General features: G+C 45.9%; 1 protein-coding gene across 3 annotated transcripts in view; it reads left to right on the top strand.

The window, feature by feature from the left end:
* The first annotated feature begins 4,727 nt into the window (after positions 1-4,727).
* LOC123145930 (leukocyte receptor cluster member 8 homolog) overlaps positions 4,728-5,927 on the top strand; it is a 7,436-nt gene continuing 6,236 nt past the window's right edge. For all 3 annotated transcript variants that reach the window (XM_044565448.1, XM_044565447.1, XM_044565449.1), the window contains exon 1: positions 4,728-4,975. The gene's annotated coding sequence lies outside the window, so the exon portion shown is untranslated. The remainder of the gene's footprint in view (positions 4,976-5,927) is intronic.

Here is a 5,927-nt window from a genome sequence, read left to right as displayed (position 1 = left end):
CTGAAGGAAATATGCCCTAGAGGCAATAATAAAGTATTATATATTTCCTTATATCATGATAAATGTTTATTATTCATGCTAGAATTGTATTAACCGGAAACATAATACATGTGTGAATACATAGACAAACAGAGTGTCACTAGTATGCCTCTACTTGACTAGCTCGTTAATCAAATATGGTTATGTTTCCTAGCCATAGATATGAGGTGTCATTTGATTAACGAGATCACCTCATTAGGAGAATGACGTGATTGACTTGACCCATTCCGTTAGCTTAGCACTCGATCGTTTAGTATGTTGCTATTGCTTTCTTCATGAGTTATACATGTTCCTATGACTATGAGATTATGCAACTCCCGTTTACCCGAGGAACACTTTGTGTGCTACCAAACGTCACAACGTAAATGGGTGATTATAAAGGTGCTCTACAGGTGTCTCCAAAGGTACTTGTTGGGTTGGCGTATTTCGAGATTAGGATTTGTCACTCCAATTGTCGGAGAGGTATCTCTGGGCCCACTCGGTAATCCACATCACTATAAGCCTTGCAAGCATTGTGACTAATGAGTTAGTTGCGGGATGATGTGTTATGGAACGAGTAAAGAGACTTGCCGGTAACGAGATTGAACTAGGTATCGAGATACCGACGATCAAATCTCGGGCAAGTAACATACCGGTGACAAAGGGAACAACGTATGTTGTTATGCGGTCTGACCGATAAAGATCTTCGTAGAATATGTGGGAGCCAATATGGGCATCCAGGTCCCGCTATTGGTTATTGACCGAAGACGTGTCTCGGTCATGTCTACATAGTTCTCGAACCCGTAGGGTCCGCACGCTTAACGTTACGATGACAGTTTTATTATGAGTTTATGTATGTTGATGTACCGAAGGAGTTCGGAGTCCCGGATGAGATCGGGGACATGACGAGGAGTCTCGAAATGGCCGAGACGTAAAGATCGATATATTGGACGACTATATTCGGACTTCGGAAAGGTTCCGAGTGATTCGGGTATTTTTCAGAGTACCGGAGAGTTACGGGAATACGTATTGGGCCTTATTGGGCCATACGGGAAAGAAGGAAAAGGGCCCCAAGGGTGGCGGCACCCCTCCCCTTGGTCTGGTCCGAATTGGACTAGGGAAGGGGGGCGCCCCCTTCCTTCCTTCTCTTTTTCCCTTCCTCTTTTCCTATTCCATATGGGAGGTGGAATCCTACTAGGACTAGGGAGTCCTAGTAGGACTCCACACTTGGTGCGCCCCCTCCTAGGGCAGGCCTCCTCCTCCCTTGCTCCTTTATATACGGGGGCAGGGGGCACCCCATGGACACAACAATTGATCATTGAGATCTCTTAGCCGTGTGCGGTGCCCTCCTCCACCATATTACACCTCGATAATACCGTTGCGGAGCTTAGGCGAAGCCCTGCGTCGGTGGAACATCATCATCGTCACCACGCCGTCGTGCTGACGAAACTCTCCCTCAACACTCGGCTGGATCGGAGTTCGAGGGACGTCATCGAGCTGAACGTGTGTAGAACTCGGAGGTGCCGTGCGTTCGGTACTTGATCGGTCGGATCGTGAAGACGTACGACTACATCAACCGCGTTGTGATAACGCTTCCGCTATCGGTCTACGAGGGTACGTGGACAACACTCTCCCCTCTCGTTGCTATGCATCACCATGATCTTGCATGTGCGTAGGAATTTTTTTGAAATTACTATGTTCCCCAACAAAATCTGTGTTGTATCTCTTACATGGTGCTTCAGCTTCTCGCTGGTGCCATGGCCCTGCTACTATATGCATGTGTACGTGTGTAAATGTGGCTTCGTCACCTTTCTTGATGTTATGTTGGGGACTCCACTGACCAACGAACAATCCACCAGAGCTATGGCTCGGATTTCGGCTATGAGTTTGTTACCGTACGTGGTGGCAACACTATGAACGAATATTATTCGGCTTTCTCTTGAGTGGGTATGTACATGGTAAATAAAGGGGACTGGTCAAAAGAGCTCGAAAGAGACACATATCAAAGGTCCATAGTTCCCAAAAATTAAGCCACAACATAACTCTATGCATGATCACTTATTTGGCATAATACCTTGACGTGACAACCAAAGTTTCAGCAAACAATGATTGAAGTGAAGTTCTTGAGAGCCTTGAGGATGAGATAATTGTGGGCATGTTTATGAGCATACTAGCATCATGTTTTTTTACATGTCTTTCACTCCCTAACTTATGTTTTTATGGCTCCATCAAAGAATAACCATGCCATTGCTACAACTATACTAAGTTTTCAGGTCAAGAAGTGGAGGGCTATCTAGGCATACCGATCGTAAATGAACCAAAATCTTCTCATTATTTCGGTTTAAACAACTGAGTTCCTTGTGATTCAGATTTCTCTCTATGTTTCTCGAGGACGATCAAGTTTAAACTTGGGGGAGTTGATGAGTGATATTTTTACACTCAGTTGCCGTTTGTTTAAACTGAGATAATTCATTAAAACCGAGATATTCGCTCTGATATTGCTACTAATGACTAATGAATACAAATGATTCCACGAATCCTCTCTTTGATGTGTTTCCATATGAAATGGGCTAAAAAGGGAAGAAATCATGTGTGAACAGGGAAATGAGTAGAAGAGGAGATAGAGAAATCAGGAGGAAGCGCACCATAAGAAATAGAGCAAAAGACGACATTTCATACGACCGCGAGTGCCCGTATAAGCGGTCGTATGATGTGCATTCTGAGGCTCCTCGTCCACCCGAACAACTTTTATAAAGGGGACCATGTCGAGATGTCAACAGAATGTCCGCGAGCGAAGCCAGAATAGAGCCATCTTCATCCCCTTCATCAACCCTGGCTGCAGCCATTTTCCATCTCCACAGCCACCATCACCACCACAGTCCATCTCCCTCTAGTTCATACTTGTAATCATGCAGTGCACAACGCATCCATTATAAGACATATTATCAATTGATCGATCTTCAAGATGTGTTCTTTATGCGATCTTATCTCCATGTGTGAGTAGTTCGGTAAGGTATGGGTTGAGGCATACACCTTGCAACCCTCTGTATTTGTTGAGGGGATCAATGGAAGTGCTTTGAATTAACGTCCCGTATGTGTGAAATAAAATTGTTCCGTAGATGCCTCTTGTCTTGTCCATGATCTTCATCCTTGCAAGTACCCAGGATCATGGAGATCGAGCCACAGAGAGGCTAAGGGCAGGGAGAACATGAACTGTTATTCTGAACACAAGTGACAGAAGGGTTTAGTACTGTAACACGTATCCAATCCTTTGGGATTCATGAGGTGTAGTCATTAAACGTCCAAAGCTCTTGTCTGATTATTATAATCTTAATTATCAAGGCAAACCCGCACCACAGGTAGGGCCTTCGGTTGGACAACTGATTCTTGATGCATGACATGTGCCGATCAAGATGTAATTTGGACACATCCCCCACTTTGATTCATAACAAGCACATGTCGATGGGTGACTTCCAGCGCACAAATTAAGATCATATTTGGTCCCAACACGAATACATGGTTGTAAGCATTAAGACCTCATACTCGTACCTCTTTTTATTATAAGTGTTTTATCACAATTAGCTTTTGATTGATCCGGTCAAAAGCTGGAATTATTTCTTTGACATAAGTTTGCTAGAGACCATCCCTTCAAGGGAACCTTCCTCTTGCGGGTTCGATAACCCGAGGTCACCTCTTTGGGGAAATAGGCGTGGAGTACTTTTTGTACCTTTACCGTATCGCTAAAAAGGAAGTATCACGGTCATGACGACGCCTTTTGGCAGTTGTATTCCTCCCTGGAGGCATCGACGTGAAGCTCCAGTGCCTAGCCACCTTGTGCTCTCTGGGAAAGTGCCTAAGATCAAATCTCTAGATTGGACAACAGTGACGTCTGTGACGTCGTAACCTCCATGGAGGCATTGTCTTGGAGTCACTGATCCCTCGCTGGTTGTTTGAGGTCTCGGTGGTTGGCTGATATGAAGTCTGTGGCTGTGGGTGGTGGTGGTTGGTCCTTCTTCCTCTTGCTTCCGGTGTAGGTTCCTGAGGTGTGCTCGTTGGTCTCGGCATTCGTCCAATTCCATGGAACAACCGGATGCTCTCATCTGAAGCCGGTTTACCAAGTCTTCGATCCACCTCAAATCGCCTCGTTCCCTTTCAACACCCCTTCCCCTTTGAGGGGTATTGTCGGGTGGCAACCAGACAGCCAAGATTTTAGCGCTCTTTGCCTTGCTTGGTCATATGAAAATGATAGTTGAAGTCCTCCGTGTGGGTTGTAATATGGCCAGGTTTGTAGTTCTTATTATTGTTCAGTGTGTGTGTTCTTTCTCTTCCCAGTATCCCCTTGTAATTTCCCGACTCTGCTGGTTCCTCTCCTAATAAATGAAACATAGCATTTGGTACATTTCATCAAAAAGAAATACAATAGCGAGCGAAATCATCGGGAGCGAGCATGAAAACCGTGGGAGCAAAACAAATGAGGAGCGCACGCGATCACACGATCTAAAGATCGACGGCAACAAATGTGTTTGTGTCTAAAATGAAAACTTGTTCGTCCGACGTTTACATATTTCATATTGAAAATAACGTTATTGTAAAAGACATGATTGTTGGATCATATGATTTAAACGGTCTTATACAGTATTAGTTTACGGAGGGAGTACCGAGTAAAAGCCCCTTATAATCTCAAAAAAAGGTGACATCTTCCCTTAAAAGAAAAACTAATAGTGGCATCCCAAAGCCATAGACTCGCGGCCGAAGCAGGCGGCCGCGGCCGCGGCGGCTCGGCCGCTCGGGACAAGGCGAACAGGCGGGACTCAGAGCAAGCGACTTGCGCGCGCACGGGGGTGCCAAGAAGGACCTGGAGCTCGCGCCAACCTGGGTGGTATGCCGGCGTCGAGCTCCTCGTCGTCTCCTTGTCGGCAAGCTCTGGCCTGTGGGTGCGCTCCTCCTCCAGCCGAAGGTGCTCGGCTCGTACCATCCCGTGATTTTCTTACTCTTGTTTGCCCGAGCATCTCCCCTGCAAATAGAATCGAGCTTGCCCTCGTCGATTGCTCCGATCCCATTGTCAATTTCATTCCTGTTTGTCTCCCCGAGCCTCTCGTAACGTCAGCAGGCACCCCCCGCAAGCGCGGGCACGCCACGCGCTCGACAGAATCTCCCAGAGGGCAGAGGCGCATCCCTCGCGACAATGTCTAGGATCTGACCTTCCACTAGTCTGTACACACTGCCAGTGCTAGTACCACCACCACCACCAGCCTGCCCTGAGCCTGACCATGTAATTTAATCTTGTTTAATTAGCATGCTGTTGCTGGCTCGCTTTGGTAGTTCATAGTTGGTTCAGTTGCAATGCTGTAGTGAACTACTGAACAGAACTTGCTCACCTGGCCGGTTACTGTCTTGCTGACGGTTGGTGAATGCTGACTTTTGCTTCTTGTAGACTGTAGACTTGCAGTGTTGTCCGACGGCACTAATTGGTGAACTTAATTCGGTTAATTCGGCAGTGTTGTCGTTGCTAGTTGATGTATCGCGATTCCTATAGGTTCTGTAAGCTAGAGTGGACAGTTGAGCTGGTGTGAATACACGCGATATATGACGTGCATTACAACTACTTAACTTGTTTGTGTAGAGTAAGAGTAACAAGAATAGAAGTTGCCATAAAATTTCGCAGGCCGATCTCCTTAACTTTGCTGGATATGGTGTGTATTTACCTAGACCATAGAATAATTTGGACCTTACTACATTTCGAATAACGCATCATCTACATAACTACCGGTTTGACAGAATCTGCTAGGCATAGTTGCAGAGGATCGTCGCCTTGAGGCCATTGCTGGCCAGTGTACTTGGCACCTCTTGCTTGTCTGTTTTTATATTATACAACCATTGGTGAGTTTACCTTCGAGAAATTGGATCTT

The sequence above is a fragment of the Triticum aestivum genome, chromosome 6D (assembly GCF_018294505.1).
Source record: "Triticum aestivum cultivar Chinese Spring chromosome 6D, IWGSC CS RefSeq v2.1, whole genome shotgun sequence".
NCBI lineage: Eukaryota > Viridiplantae > Streptophyta > Magnoliopsida > Poales > Poaceae > Triticum > Triticum aestivum.
Note: the sequence above shows the minus strand (reverse complement) of the source record. Positions and strands in the feature narration are given on the sequence as shown.